Source organism: Epinephelus moara, chromosome 6, assembly GCF_006386435.1.
Source record: "Epinephelus moara isolate mb chromosome 6, YSFRI_EMoa_1.0, whole genome shotgun sequence".
NCBI lineage: Eukaryota > Metazoa > Chordata > Actinopteri > Perciformes > Serranidae > Epinephelus > Epinephelus moara.
Window position 1 is genome coordinate 1,744,851 of NC_065511.1, and position 13,481 is coordinate 1,758,331.

Sequence of the window (13,481 nt, forward strand, 5' to 3'; positions counted from 1 at the left end):
AATTACTCACTTTAATGTATTTTTCTTGAGCTGGTAAAAATGGCTATATATTAATGTAGAAACAGAACAGGAAAACAGCTGTATAGCCTATATATTCCAATATTATCTTTTTAACTTTGAACACAGACTCTCTCCTGAAATAGGCTATGTTTTCTTTTGCAATAAAGAAATTTGTGCGTTTTTCTGGTCAGCCAGTATGGATTTTATTTTTAATTGATAAAGCAGATTAATGATTTATGCACATATCATGTAACATTGCTGATAGGCTACCTTTAATGTTCTGTGTGCCCTGAACACATCCAGAAACGCAAACTAGTGTTCTCAATGGACCTGAAAATTACAACCCAACCCTGCGGGTTTTTAAGCCCAGACCCGACACAGCTGACACACCAGCATTAGCCTAATTTCCTGCCCGAAAAAAAGGAAGCCCGAGGTCAGACCTGGCCCGAGTCATTTGCATATTTTTTCGGCCCGAACCCGGACCAAACCCGCGGGTCTAGTCGGGTCTGTCGGGCCGGCCCGACCCGTCTGGAATGATAGGGCCATGTAGGCAGTGCTTGCTAACCGCTCATATCCCCCCTTAATATGCAAAATATTAGATTGACCCAGTCTGATGTTCCACTCTGTGCCACTGCCACTTGCGGCTGCGAGGACAGGCTGCTGCAGTCAACCGCGGCTGCGTTTTATGGGGTAAAAAAAACGTTCCGACCACCGGACGGTTCGGCCTGGAACAGACCGGCCGTTTGGGAATACTCCCGAACCTCCCTATGGCCAGCCCGTCCCTGCCCCCACACTTTTAATTTAAAGCTTTCCTTGATGTATTTATGAAATAAAGATTGTCATTGTATCTGGTACCTCCTGAGTGTCGTTCTTGGGCATCTGACAAGTTTTCTCCATAAATACCTACATTTATAACAATAATTTGCCAGACAGTCTCTCAGATGTTGGTAAGAAATGTGGAGCTTATCTTTTTTCCACTTAAACTCTGCTCTTCTACAATTCCGCCTAGCTGCACGAGTCATGGAGTTTAGCCAGGGCTGAGTTTTAGTCTTTGCTTTCCTGATTTTGTTGAGGGGCAATTGAATCAAGAATATTTGTGCAAATGAAGTTGAAACGTGTGACCAATTCTTCTGTGACCAGACCAGCAGGGGGAGCTTTAATGACAGCAGAGGAGAAAGCATTCGAGAACTGTATGGCAGTGAGAGGGGTAATAGACCTGGAATAGTTTCCTGGCCGACTGGGTTTTGGAGTTTGGGAGGGAAGAGAGGTGGAAAACATAATGGGCCAGTGATCAGATAAACTGATGTTATTTATCTGAATACTGGGAACCGGGATACCAAGAGTTAAAATAAGGTCAAGAGTGTGGCCGTGTATATGAGTAGGACCCATGACTGACTGAGTAAGATTGAAAGAGTCCATTAAATGTGTAAAATCCCGACCAAGTGGGTTAGATGGACAGCAGATATAAATATTAAAATCACCTAAAATTAGGAGGTTATCAGATTTAGTAACCATAAAAGACAGAAAATCGGAGAATTCATCAATAAAAGCCTTGTTGAATATAGGGGGTCGGTATATAAGTGCACACAGTACTGGAATAGACTGTTCAATCTTAAACAGCAGTAATTCAAAGCTTGTGTATTCATCAGTTGACATGGGTTTATAGGTAAAAATATCACTACAAACCACAGCCAGGCCCCCACCACAGCCAGTCAGCCGTGGTGAGTTAAGAAGGTTATATTTTGGGGGACATAACTCAGAAAAGGAGCTGAGTTCACCAGGTCTTTGCCAAGTTTCAGTAAGAAATAAAAAGTCTAAGTTATAGGTTAAAATAAAATTATTTAAGATGAAGGACTTGTTTGTGAGTGACCTGACATTTAAAAGCGGCATTTTTGCAAGACCTGGCGTCTGGAGAGTATGCAGAATAGTTTCCCTATAACTGGATGAAATATGGATTAGATAACACATGTTTGGTGCAGTGGAGTGACTGTGCTTTAAACGGAGTCTATTACTAATAACAACTGGAATGACAGCGGAGCTGACAGTAGGACAGTAGGGGGAGCTGGTGATGGTTGTTGGCTGTGATGAAACCGTAGAGGAAGAGGGGAAAACTGGATTGTGATTGTGAGTGACATCAGGTGTAAATAGTCAGTCACGTGGGGCATAGTGCACGACATGTTGAATGTTTACAGTCAGCATTTGAGAGCCCAGTTTGTTTGGGTGGATCCCGTCCTTTCTAAAAAGAGACCAGCGATTCCAAAAGAGATTAAAATTGTCAATAAAAACCATATCGTGAGCCCTGCAGGAGTATTGAAGCCAACAATTGAGGTAGAGGGCTCTGCTGAAAAGGCCAGCACCGCGGGACAGTGGAGCAGTGGGTCCGGAGATGAAGATTGTCTTACCAGTCTGTTTTAAAAAGTGAAAAAGGTTGTTAAAATTTACCTTAGTCAATTCAGACTGGCGAAGGGCAGAGTCAACAATACCTACATGAATAATCAGACACTTAATAGAGGTCGGGAGTGACGGCAGAATGTTTTTGAGCTTTTCCAAGATGACAGGGACGGTGGCACCAGGAAGGCAGAGGGTGGTTGCATTGAAAAAGCATACATTCCTGATTATAGAATCTCCAATTATGAGTGGGGTGGGAGAGAAAAGTGGCTGAGCACCGTCAGAAGGACACAGCGGAAATTCAGTGACCCCGGAGTGAGGTAAACTCACCGGCTGAGGATGGACGGGTTGGACGGGTGAGAGCTGCGGTGAGGGGACGCGGTTCAACTCCGGAGGCTGCTCCTTCTGTGGCTGCGGGCAAGGAAGACTGCCCGAGTGCCTGTTTACAGCCTCCCTCAGCAACCAGCATCGGTAGGAGGAGGATTTCCCCAGCTGTTTGTTCTGCTGACCCTCGACGGACCGGACAGCCGTCCGATCAGTACCAGCGACAGGTGGAGGGGAGACGGCAGGCGGAGAGTAAGCAGCAGCACCAGATGCAACCAGCGAGGAGGTCGGGTTGGATGGTGCCGGGGCCGCGGGGGTATCTGCCGGGTGAACCGGCGCCTCAGCGGGCAGGATCCCGAAGCGGTTTGAGAGCTCCAGGCTGGGGTGTGATCCTCCACCTGAGTCTCTTTTCGCCTCGAACCACATCCATCCAGAGCGGCAGGTGTGCAGGCCGGTTTGGTGTGGAGCTGAGGACGGGGACCTTGGGCTTAGCTCCAGTTCTCATCCAAGAATCCTCTGGCCGGGCCGGAGCAGTCGCCGGTGGTAAAGACGCCTCCAGGCCCCTGGTCTCAGCAGCAGCTGCAGCAGCAGCACCACCACACGCCACCCTCACCACCGGTCCACATCCAGACTGATCACTCTCCACATTTGATGGACAAGCACCAGAGATGCCGTTGTCGGCACCGGTACCGGCATTGGTTAAAGGCAGCCACGGGATAGTGTCAGCAGATTCCGAAATCAGGGCCTGTGACAGCCGGGACGACGGTGACAGGGCCAGCTGCGGGGCAGCGAGAGTAGATGCCTGCAGACAGGAGATCCGCTTTGACTGGGCAGTAGCAACAGCCATGAAACTTTCAATCAGTTTGTCCTTTTCTCGGATTTCAGCTTTCATGCGGTGGATATCGTCTCTCAACTGTGAGTAATTTAAAGTGCAGTCCTTACACACAGCCATGATGACTCTTTTAGCAGGAGTCAGTAAGTAAAGGTTTAACGGCGCTCGCGGCTCATGGCATGGACAGCGCTAAACGAGAAAAGCTGCAGGTAAGTTTTTGGCAGAAGGTACATCTGTCTTCTTTAGAACATGAAAAATTAAAAAAAAACTTGGATTTCAAAATACCTATTACTCATCTCATAAATCAGGCCGTAGGAGGGGAGTGGCTATACTGATCCCTAATGCAGTAAATTTTGAAAGTCCAAATGCCATTATGGTCCAGCGGATGCTTGCAGAACTGGGTTTGATTGACGTGTGGAGAGAGTCTCATCCAGGAGAAAAACAATTCACCTATTATTCCCCATGCCACTCTGTATATTCACGAATTGATTATTTATTTATGTATAAATCAGACTGGCACAGAGTCAGGGACTGTAAGATAGGGATTAGGGACTTATCTGATCATTCAGGTGTGTACCTAACCCTGCACCTAACTAATCAACGGAAAAATACACTTTGGAGACTTAACACAAGCATTTTAAATGACAAAACTGTACAGAAACAGATTCAACAGGAATTTGAAACATATCTACAAAATAATGATAATGGAGAGGTGTTTCCAAATACTTTATGGGATGCAGCTAAGGCAGTCATTCGAGGTAAAATTATTGCCCTCACGGCTTCTCGGAAAAAGGAAAAACAGAGAAAACTTACTGAACTACAAGTGGAAATTAAGTCATTAGAAATTAGACACACTGAACAAAAAGATCCTCAGATATTAACTAGAATAAACAAAATTAAACAAGATATAAATGGTATATATGATGAGGAAATTGAAAAACAACTTAAATTTACCAAACAAAGGTATTATGAGATGGGGCCTAGGGCAATGAAACTTCTTTCCTTGAGGATACGAAAACAACGGGGAAAGAACACAATTTATAAAATTAGGAACCCTAAGACACAAAATGTTTGTAGTGAATCAGAGGATATTCAACGTGCTTTTGAACTATATTATAAAGACCTATATACCCAACCGGCCACGGCAAATATTACAATAATAGAGACTTTTCTAAGTTCACTAGACCTAACATCCATAGGAGAACAACAGAATAAAGAAATTATGGCTGAGATAACAGCAGAAGAACTGAATAAAGCCATTTCAAGATTGAAAGCTAATAAGGCTCCGGGCACAGACAGATATCCATCCAAATGGTATAAAACATTTAAATTTCAAATAACACCTGTGCTGCTTAACTGTTTTAATCATACACTGAGAACAGGGGAAGCCCCACAATCATGGAAGGAAGCAGTTATCTCTATCATCCCGAAAGAAGGTAAAGATAAAAAGGAATGCAGCTCATATAGACGAATATCAGTCTAGAACGTAGACTATAAATTATTTGCTTCAATCCTGTCGAAGAGACTGGAATCCATTGTCCCGGAGCTGGTAGATTTAGATCAAACAGGCTTTGTACTAAATAGACAGACACAGGGTAATTTAAGGAGAACACTACAAGTGGTGAGTCATATTACATCAGAAAACATTAGTGCAATGTTGGTCAGCCTAGCCGCCGATAAGGCATTTGATTCGGTGGGTTGGGAATATCTATATAGGGTACTTGCAAGATTCGGCTTTAAAGATGGCTTCATTAAATGTATTAAAGCATTATACTTCTCTCCAACAGCCAGGATCAGGGTTAATGGACACCTGTCGCAAACTATCTATTTGGAAAGAGGGACTGAGCCCGACCCTATTTGCGTTATTTATTGAACCCTTGCCTCAAGCAATTAGAGAGGACTCTGAGATAAAGGGTATCACAATCAGAGGAGAAGAACATAAGGCTTGCATGTTCGCAGATGATGTCCTGCTTTTTATTACAAGCCCTGACTCAAGCATCCCTAAATTGATGTCCCTGCTAAAACATATAATTCATACTCTGGATATAAGCTAAATATTCAAAAAACTCAAGCCCTCACAATTAATTTTTAATCAAAACTTTTTGAAAACAACTATGGCCTCATTAATAAAGAGATAAAATCTGACATTTCTAGATGGACCCTCCTCCCACTAGATATGAGCAACAGAATAGAAATAATCAAAATGAATGTGTTGCCATGGCTGCTTTATCTCTTCCAGTCATTGCCTCTGGAGGTTCCCTAAAGACAATTTGATGAGTGGAATGTGTGGATTTCAAGGTTCATGTGGAACAGTAGAAGACCTAGGGTTCAGTTCAAAACACTGCAGCTGAAAAAAGAGAAGGGAGGATGAGCTTTACCATGCCTACAGGATTACTATTTCGCTGCACAATTGAAACCCTTAGTATACTGGTGTGCTCCAAATTATGAATCTAAATGGAAATCCCTGGAAATTACACAGATAAAAACTCCAGTACAATCTATAATAGGAAATAAAAGCCAAGCTGAAAGACATTATAACAGCTTGAATCAATGGACATTATTCACTCTTAAGCTATGGTTCAAGGTATTGAGAAAGTGACAAATAGAGAAACAGGCTAGGGTCTTGAATTGGGTAGCATATGACCCAGAATTTGAACCTGCTAGGTTGGACGGGGTCTTCAAACAATGGGTTAGGAAAGGTATCACGTCTTTCTGTTCCCTCACCTCAAACAGTAAATTTCAGTTATGAGACAATTTCAGACACATTTGGACTGGAAAAGCAGGACTTTCTTAGATACCTGCAAGTCAGAGACTATTATAATAAAAAATTACAAATCAAAGAGGAGAAAGAATACAATTTGATTTCTATATTTCATGATGCATACAAACAAAAAGACAATTAAAAGTTGGTCTCAGACCTGGATGGAAATATGCGAGACACAAGCGACCACTGCAAACTCAAAATCGTTGAGAGAGTTTGGCTGGAAGAATGTAGTGAGATTTTTCATAACTCCTAAAATAACAGCACTGCAAACAGGCACACAGAGCCGAGGCTTCTGTTGGAGACAATATGGAACCTCTATGGCTAATCATTTCCATGTCTTTTGGGCCTGTCCGAAAATCCAGTCATACTGGAGGGAGGTGGCTACCGAGATAAATAAAATAATGGGGTGGAGTTACATTACTTTATATCTTGTTAAAATACCCGAAACAATCCAACACAAGGATAAATACTTATTGAAGACACTTTTGGCAAGTAGTAGGAAAGCTATAACCCGAAAATGGTTGCAAGTTGATCCTCCAGCACTGGACCAGTGGTGCGGGATCATGAAAGAAATTTATTGTATGGAGAGACTTACTTTTGTTTTAAGACTTCAGTTGGAGAAAGTACTGAATGCTGGGAAAAATGGATTGTGTATGCACTTTGAATAGTATGACATTATACCATGATGTATGTGGAAAAATATATTGTGATTTTAACTGTAACACCCATGATGACCCCATGTTCTTTGTTTGTAAATTTCATGTAAATAAATAAAAACAAGTAACAAAAAAATAATAAGAAGGAAGTCTGCATAAAATTGCTTTGTAAATGAAGATATACCAGTGACTGAGGCAATGAGCAGATAACGATGACCAGTTTACTTTACTGTAGAGTGATGAGTGAGAGAAACACAGTTTGTAATGAATCTCAGAGCCATGTGATACACACTGTCCGACAGGTGAAGAGAATGAGCAGGTGCATTCATATAAAGTATGTCTCCATAGTCAATAACAGGTAAAAATGTTGCGTCCACCAGTTTCTGTTTTACATTAAAAGAGAAACAAGTCTTGTTTCTATAATAATATCACAATAACAGTCTCAGCTTTTTAACAACAACATTTTAAACCATGCAGCTGCCGGCGATTTGACCAGCTGAGTTGCAGTCGACACCATCAGCTGGCTTGAGTGGAGCTCAGACTGGCCAGTTCACACTGCTGCATCTTTTTTCTACAATGTTCTAAAACAACTTCATCTCATGGTGAATCTTTGGTCTGAACTGGGCATTAGATTGTTGGAGAACAACTTGAGTTATGGGCTTTTTCCCATCAAGCCCCACCCTTGATGTAGACTTTTTGATTGACAGCGGCCATGTTTTTTGACCTATTTTACTCATTTATAATAGGATTGTATGACTCAATCTCACAAGGCTGCATACCAAATGTATTCTTGCTAGAGTGAAAATCCCCCAAAAAAGTCTATTCGTATTAGTGTTTTTTCACTTTATGTAAATTAGCAACGTTTTCATCATGGTGGCCTTAACTGTCCAAGAGGGTATCTTGTAGAGCACATTGAATGTAGATGTGTTTCAGACTTCAAGTAATGGTGTGAGGGGCTATCACAAATCTACTGTCTGTGTTGGGCCACTTCTTGTTCAGCACTGGGGTTTCACTATTACGTGATAACACATAGGCTATCTCAGGTGGTAAAGAGGTTTGGTAAAAGTTCATGTAAGTGAACATTAGTTAACTAACAATGGAAGTGTCAAACATTATGTCATCACCTAATGTTACCTGAAGATTAACAAACATGCTCAGGACATTCTGGCCTTTCCAGTAGCAGCAGTAGTGAACAGAACTTTAGTTTTGCTGGAAGACTGATTGAACAGAGTAGCACAGTGCAGAAGCCATCCATGGTGGATAGTCTCACCTTCCTCCATGATAACACCAAATAAATCACAAAGGTTGGATTATGTAAATAGTTCAGTTAACAGTGGTTACAGTTGAAGAAGAGCTTGTGGCGATTGAGACATGCTAATAGTAGGACTCAAAATTTTATAATTTATATGTATTGATATTGATTAATGTGACGTGCATTTAAACAATCTAACTATATAAGTCTATATAAAACAATGCCTTTTCATGGCCATTTACAAGGTGCCATGTGTGTAATCAGAAATACGTGAAATGACCACGACCTCTTAACACCACATTCCGTGGTGGCAGCACGTAATGGGTTGAAATTACGTGCCGGTACCACAGAAACAATGTTAATGTAAAGTCAATTAGGATCCATTGTCGTGGTGTCACACGGATTCCCTGATTCAATAACGTCCTGTATACACACAAAAAGTGCTCTTGATATTAAAATGGCAAATATATTCCTCTGTTATAATTTCCCACCAACAACAATAATACTAATACTAATAATAATAATAATAATAATAATAATGATATGATAGTTCGGCTGTACTAGATATTTGATATAGGCCTATTCAAATATTCAGTCCCAAAAACGCCGTTTCTACAGTACTAGCTAAATTATCTGAAATTAACCATCATCCTTACTTTTTCTTAACATAGTTCATCTAGGTGCAGTGTCATTACTAGTTCAGCTTTACTAGACATTTGATATATTCAGTAGATGTATCTTTTTACGACTATTTTACAACAAGCCGCAAAAAACCTACCGTCCCAAAAATGCCGTTTTTAGAGTACTATCTAAAATATCTGAAATTAGCCAACATCCTTGCTTTTTTTCTTAACGCAGTTCATCTAGGTGCAGTGTCATTACTGGTTCGGCTTTACTAGATATTAGATATATTCAGTAGATCTATCTTTTTACGACCCTATTTTACAACTCTATTTTACAAGCCGCAAACAAACCTACCGTCCTTAAAACGCTGTTTCTAGCGTATTAGCTAAAATATTGAAAATTAGCCACATCTGTACTTTTTCTTAACATAGTTCATCTAGGTGCAGTGTAATAACTAGTTTGGCTTTACTAGATATTAGATATGTTGGGTAAATATATCTTTTTTCAACCCTATTTAGAACCCTACTTTGCAAATCAGAAGAACTACAACTATGTTGCTGATATGTATCAAACTGCGGGAACTGCCCATTGGTCCGACAGCCCATTGGTCTGACCATTATTAAACCCATTGTTCCGAAGTCCCGTTGTTCCGAAATCATCATGATGCCCTGTGGTTAAGGTCTGGTTAGGTTTAGGCAAAAAAACCACTTGGTTAGGGTTAGGAAAAGATCATGGTGTGGGTTAAAATGAAAAAGAAAGTGACAAACACATAAGCTGTGAGCCTGCTTCGCCTCAAGCCTTTCCCAGCTGACCCAGAGCCGGTCGCGGCGCACCATCAAGGCAGAAATATGCCCGCTGGGAGCCGTTCAGCACCATGGACCGTCGGACTAATGGGATGTCGGACCAATGGGCTGTCGGACCAATGACATGGACCCTCAAACTGCATGGCGCGGTCCCAGGGAATTGTAGTTTTTAAAAAATATAAGTTTTCCTAGATTTGGAAGTTGTAAATACTGAATTGAGAGTACACTGTGGACTGGGGATGGTAAACACACTTGTGTAATCAGATTTTAAATATCTAATTTCTAAATGGGTGAAAATTAATTTTATCCATATTTTACCCATATCTGACAGCACCCCTAGTTGTTGACTACACTCACATGTTAGTTGAGGTCAAGAGCTCTCATGTCTGTACCCCCTTTTGTTGCTGAGTTATAAGCCCTCAAACATGCACCGAGGTCAAGGTTCAAAGGTGAATGGCTGAAAGCAGGAGCCATGCAGAATATTCATACTGACATATGTTACTCTACAGGTTGAGACCTTTTCAATGATGTATTTGATTTAGCTCTACGACAAAGTTTTGATTTTTTCAGTTTTTTGGACACAAGCTGATTCTGTGGCGCTGGCTTGGGGTCCGCTCTCCCCTGGTGGAGTGGAGGGTGGCCGGGTTGCCGTGGCGGATGCCTCCCTCCATGTGATGGTGTTTCCTCTCTGGTTCTTCCATGCTCTGCCTTATTTTTTTCTTCTTATTTATTTATTTATTTATTAGTGCCGTTTGGATTCGGTTACGGCAGACGGACGGCAATCTGAAATGGAATGAAGCCCATACACGGCAGACAGTAGATACAAAACAGTAGTCGAACGCGCCCCATCCGCCCACAGCACAATGCTCTTAAAGCCCTACGCTATCAAAAGCTGGCAAAATACATTTATTTTATTTTATGGCCTTGACATTAACCTGTCATATTGTTGAATTATCAAGGACACTTCCGTGTTTTTGTGTGTATACAGGAATGTTAAATATATCATTGAGGAAAACGAGGTTGACGTGACGTTATTGAATCAGGGAATCCGTGTGTCCACCACGAAAAAGGACCCTAATTGACTTTACATTGGCATTGTTTCCGTGGTACCGGCACGTAATTTCAACCCATTACGTGCTGCCACCACGGAATGCGGTGTTAAGAGGTTGTGGTCATTTCATGTATTTCTGTGAGATCAGGTTGGTGTAATCACAGTATACAGACAAGCTGTAAAAATGGTAACAACCAGTGTTGGGGGTAAGGCGTTATAAAAGTAACACTTTACAGTAATATATTACATTTTAGCAGTAATGAAGTAATATAAGGTGATACCAACAGGATTTTGGGTAATATTACATTTACAATGTCACACAACGCGTTACCGCCTGAAATAAAGTGATTTTCATTTTCATTTTTCATTCATCCCGCACTGATCCACACTGCTCCACTTCCACCAGTTTGCCACAAGAAATAAAACATCTCCCAAAGGTTGTTGTGTGTTGTCATGTCACTTCCATATTTATACAGTCTATGGTCACTACAGACTACATCATAGAAGCAATAATGAAAAGCTGCAGTACCGGAGGCTGCAGTTTCAGGACCGCAGTTTTAGGACCCTTCAATTTTCGTCACAGCGCCACCTACCGAGTGGAGGCTGCAATAACGGAGGCTGCAGTTTCAGGACCGCAGTTTTAGGACCGTTTAATTTACCAAGCGGAGGCTGCAATTACCTGAAGTTTTTTTTTATTTTTTGCTGTACCCAAATGCTACTTTTTTATTAAATAGTTATAATCAGTGTTGAGCAGTAACTCGTTATTTAGTAGCGCATTACTGTAATTTAATTATCAAAAATAGGAGAAATTAATTAGTAATAGTAGGCCTAATTAGATTATAGTTACAAGCCCAGGTTCATTACCATTGCTGGTAATGCAGTGTTGGCCTGCCCCACCTGACCTACTCCGCGGTCTTCTCTGCTCCTCTCACCCACACTTAAACACCCGTCCTTTGCTACCCAGTGTCGGGATGCTCTGCTGTCCTGCTACAGTTTGTACTGTGTTGTTTATTATTATTTATTTTTTGAGGGAATGGAGTAACTAGTAATGTAACTGAATACTTGTGAAATAAAGTAAACAGATCAGAACCGAGATTACTTTTAAAAGGAGTAAAAAGTAATTTAATTACTCTTAAATAGTAACTTGCTCAACACTGGTTAGAATTTAGTATAATGGTATAATAATAATTAAGTACACCCATAAATAATAACAATTGCATGTACAATTCAGATCTCCATCAAAAGTGCCCTAAAAGATTGGGGCGTCGGTGGCTTAGTGGATAGAGCAGGCGCTCCATGTACAAGGCTATTGCTGCAGTGGCCCAGGCTCGAGTCCAGCCTGTGGCCCTTTGCTGCATGTCATCCCCCCTCTCTCTCCCCCTTTCATACTTGGCTGTCCTATCCATTAAAGGCAAAAATGCCCAAAAACATATCTTTAAAAAAAAAAAAAAAAAAAAAAAAAAAAGTGCCCTAAAAGATTAACAGACCTGTGTTATTGTATGATTGATAAATAAAGCTGAGTTGACTGACTCCTCACCAGATATTAAAGATTAAAAAAACATAAAACACAGGGATTACTGTGGGGACAGATTAAACATTTTAAACTGAACATGTATAAATATATAAAAATGTACAAAAAACAATCAATAAGAAATAAAAGTCAGAGAGACAAGTTTTTTTTTCTTCCCATTTTTAATGGAAATTCCATTCCTCGATCTTCCTTCTCTTTGCAAGCTTCTGTATGAAGTCTTCCACTTCACTAAATTGGTAACAGAGAACACGATTGCCAAGTTGATATTTTACTTCAAATTGCATTTGAAAATGTAATTATCCACCCTTACCTTTGATCATAAATTGGACCAGAGAGATACTCCTGCTCAGCCTCCTGTGAGGACAGCCCCTTTAGCTCAGTCAGTCCATATATGAGTGCCTACCGAAAGGAATTTACACACACACATTACACTTAACTGCTCAAAAAAAGGTTTGGAAACGTTATTTCAGTCAATTATTTCTCCCCTTTAATTATACCAATTGGTGTTGTATTTTATATTGCTGGAAAGCCTGATTAGTCACCTTTACAACGAGGTACAACTTGTAAGGATCATGCATTAGTGGAATGAGCAACACAGCTAAACATGTGGGTAACGCCCCAAAACAATGTGCCAAAATCCCCTGCAACATTCTCCTGTTGGTATTCACTCTTGTTCTGAGCTTCAAGTGCTGCTAGGTGTGTGTCAGTCACAGGTGTATGGCACCTGATTGGAGTCCAAACCTCAACCTAATTCAACACTTGTGGGATCAGCTTGGGCATGCTGTACGTGTTAGAGTGACCACCCACAACCATGCTGGTTGACCCTCAACAACTCCTGGTTGAGGAATGGGATGCCATCCCACAGAAAAATGTGACCAGCATGAGGAGGTGCCAAGCTGCCCTGACAGTAGCTATGTTTCCATCCAAAAGTGATTCGAATCATTGGGAAATGCACATTAAAAGAAATATGAATCCTGTGTGTTTCCATTAAATGTACGGACTTTGGTGAAAATTACAAACTCGCACGAGTTTTCCGCAGATCCGGAAACAAAACAAGTCTCGCATTCTTCTTCTTCTACGTTTTCTGGCGGTTGGCAACCAGCTTGTAAATGCATTACCGCCTTCCCGACCCGGAGTGTGGATATCACCATGGAGAGAGGTGCGCTACGTCAGACATAATTCGAACATAACTGTTTCCATTCCCCGTTTTGCGAATCAACATTTTTTCGAATCAACCAAAACCCGGCTAAAGCGAG